Source organism: Zalophus californianus, chromosome 8 (assembly GCF_009762305.2).
Source record: "Zalophus californianus isolate mZalCal1 chromosome 8, mZalCal1.pri.v2, whole genome shotgun sequence".
Lineage (NCBI taxonomy): Eukaryota > Metazoa > Chordata > Mammalia > Carnivora > Otariidae > Zalophus > Zalophus californianus.
The window spans coordinates 49,937,848-49,941,663 of record NC_045602.1 but is presented as its reverse complement, the minus strand read 5'-3'; positions in this window follow the sequence as shown (position 1 = coordinate 49,941,663).

Genomic DNA, 3,816 nt, shown 5'->3' with positions numbered 1-3,816 from the left:
CTCATTGGTTACCAAATAATTTTACATTTTAATTAAATTTTATTTTTTTTCTAAGTAGGCACCATGCCCAGCGTGGAGTCCAACGTAGGGCTTGAACTCACGACCTTGAGATCAAGACCTGAGCTGAGATCAAAAGTTGGATGCTTAACTGACTGAGCCCCGCAGCTTCCCCTGAATTTTAATTTAAGGTACTAGGTACCTGGCTGGCTCAGTCAGTAAAGCATATGACTCTTGATCTCAGGGTCATGAGTTCAAGCCCCACATTGGGCATGGAACCTAATTAGAAAAAATAAAAAATAAAACGAGAAGGTGCTAAGTTTCTCCTTTTGAATTAGGAAAAAGTTAAAAGATGGCTAATTGCCACATGGTTCTTTTGGGCACAAGGAGAGCCAGACGGCTCAGTTGGGCAACTGCCCACTGAAGCAAACAACTCAAGATGCAAACACCTATTTCTAATTTTTCTTTTTTTTTAACCATTGTGTGTATTACTTTTATAATCAGGGAAAAAATGAGTCATATGAAAATTAGCATGTTTCCAAATGTAATAAAGAAATGTAATGGACAAAAAAATTGAAAAAAATCATTACTAAAAAATCATAAGTGTGTGAAGGAGGAGGTGGTCTCATACACTATTGGCAGGAGTGTAAACTTGTACAACCTTTTCAGAAGACAATTTTGCAGTTTCCACCAATGTCTCAAATGTTCTTGCTTGATCAAACAATTCTGCTTTAAGAAAATTATCATATAGACACACTCACACATGCACACAAAAGCACATATATAAAGTTTTATTAATTACAGCAATGTTTACATATGTAAAAAAATTGGAAATGACCCAAGAGTCCATCAATAGGATATAGTTTAAATAATTTATCATATATCCCAACTATGGAAAACTATGCAAGGGTTCAAAAAATGATATGAACTGGTTTGGAAAGACATCCAAGAATATTATTAAGAGGACATGGCAACTTTCAGAACAGTTGTAAAAACATATGTTATAATTCCATTTTTATAAAGTGATATAAAAATGGTAGAAAAATCTGGAAAAAATCGGAAAGAATACACATCATACTGTTAACAATGGCCATCTCCGATTGAGGTTTGTGTGAGACTGCAGGAGATGTTTGCTTTCTAAAATACACATTTTTGTACTCTTGAGGTTTTTTTTGGATTGATTTTTGAAACAGGGTGGAGGGGGAGACAAATCTTAAGGGTGGGTTTCCTCATAGTATAAAAGATTGAGTACCTCTGGTACCTGGTTTTGCCACCTGCCTCCCCCACCCTCCTTCTCTCTGTTATAGTCAAGGTAGACTGCATCTCCTAAGAATTTCCTAAGAGCTTCACTTTATTCAGATAGCTTTCCTTTCTGATTTCTGGGCTCCTTGGACCCTGACTCAGGACCAAACCCCTTTGATTACAGGCTCTTTATTGTTTATCAGCTGACTGTGCCAACAAGGTGTGAACCTCCTGGCCTCAGTGCTGAATGCTTGGAAGGAAATGGAGCCAACCCCACGCTGTGAAGGGAAAGAATGCCCCCTTTATTTTATTTTATTTTTTTAAAGATTTTATTTATTTATTTGTCAGAGAGAGAGAGAGCACAAGCAGGGGGAGGGGCAGAGGGAGAGGGAGAAGCAGACTCCCCACTGAGCAGGGAGCCCGATGCGGGGCTCGATCCCAGGACCCTGGGATCATGACCTGAGCCAAAGGCAGATGCTTAACCGACTGAGCCACCCAGGCGTCCCACGATGCCCCTTTAGATTCCTGATCTGGGTGAGAGAGACTGGCACCCTATCCCCACCCGTGGAGGGAGACTCAGAGGAAGAGCACAAGGCCCCGGGCACTAGCTCTTCGTTGCCTTGGCCAGTGAGGACTGACAGCATTCTGTCCCTGCTGGACAGCTCCCACTTTATCCGCGGCTTTGCATGCCCCACCAGCTAGTGAGGGCTTTCTCAGGGACCTGAAAGGCTCCGGGAAGCTTCCCACGAGGCCTGGAATTTAGACTTCACACTAAGCACTCAGGTCAGTTGTCAAAAGGTAAGTATACCCCACGATGGCTACAGTGTCCCTTCCCCAGGGGGACGATCACAAGTCCTCGCCTGAAGCCTTCCCTAACCTATCCTCCGGTTTCTCTCACTCCTTACCCGTACTCCTGGTAATCCCCATTTCATGAGGAAGACGGCCCCGCACCAGGCCATTGCACCGGGACACCAAAACCATGTAGAACTCCCATGCAGGGTCCCCAGTGTGGGTGCAGTTGTGCCTGTGTGGATAGCTCAAAGCTGAAGGGAAATACCATTTATACCTAGAAAAGAAATCCCACATGCCCTGTTCACCTGCTGCCCCCCACACAAGCTCCTTAGTCTTGGGCTGAATCACGGGTGGAGGTGGGGGTTTCCCAGGACACCTTAAGCAGATATTCAATGCATGCTTCTTCTGGTGAAGGGTAGGTATCCTGGGCACCCCCGGAGTTTCTGATTCCATCCACCTGGGTGAAGCATGAGAATGTGCATTCTTCACCAGAATGAAGCATGTGGGTGCTGCATTCCGCTCAGGCTGGGGACCACACTTGGGAATCACTGGATGGGGCAGAGTCAGAAAGGTCAGTCAGGAAGCCGTGTCAGGACCAGAGTCTGAAGCAGAGTGGGGCTAGCCGGGGTGGAAGGGAGGCTGCAGAGCTGAGGGGCATCTCGGAGGGGAGGGCCACCAGGAAGGGAGCCCAGCTGGTTGCAGAGCATGAGGGAGAGGGAGGGGTCTAGACTGACTTGGGGTTTCTAGCCTGAAAGGCCAAAGGGAAAGACTCTCAGGTAGGGAACCCAGGAGGCACAGTAGCGTTGAGGGGAGGGGACAAAGGTTCAGGTTTGGAGGGTCATCTGGGTGGAGATGTCCAAAAGGCACTTGACTTGGTAATTTCAGTCTGGATTAGGCATCAGGTGTGAGGACTGTGGGAATGTGGAGCTGAGAGTACTTGCCACAGAGCTGGTGGCTGATAGTGTGGGAAATGAAACAGTAGCCCAGAGAGAGTGCACAAATTATGAAAAGAAGAGCAAGAACCACAGGACTGTGGAACACTCTACAAGCTTGTGAGTCTTGTTAGGTGTGTTAAGGCAGCTCCCTTGGTCTGTAATTCCCAAAAATTAGGAACTGGCAGAGGGAATCCAGTAAGGAAAGGAAAACGGCAGGGGACAGTGAAGTTCCAGAGGTGGCTTAAGGTGTCCAGGTTGGACTCGGCCCAGCATTTAGAAGCTTGTGTGAGGGGCAGCGGGTGAGTGGGGCACATGGGATTTCTTTCTCAGCTATAGATGGCAATTTCCCTTCAGCTTTTAGCTGTCCTGGGCTGGTACCAGCCCAGGCACAATGGCACCCACTTTGGGGCACAGCGTGGTTGTCCCAGGCCGACCCCAGGGTGAGGGGGGGGGCTGCAGGCAGCAGGGCCTGAGGAGGGAGGTGTGGAGGGAGGAGGCCCACTGCCATTCTTGGTATGGTTCTCTCTCCAGGAGCAGAGCTGCATCTGGCCTCACTCTGGGCAGCTTATAAGGCCTGGTGTGAGTTTTGTTGATGCAAGTGCAGCAAAAAAGGAACAAATCCTCCAGCACCAGGGCTGTTGCCACTGGAGTCCTTTTGCATACATTTTTCAAATGATAATTCACTCTACCCAGCCCCCTTCCCCACCCCCCAAGGCCGATTTATTGAAAAAACCACCTTATATGGTAATATTGTTAACACACCGTCAGCTGGCCTTTTTAGGGACTCTGTTTAAAGAAGATCCGCCTCTGGGGTTTTATATTGCTCTGGTATTTGTGCCAAAGACACAGC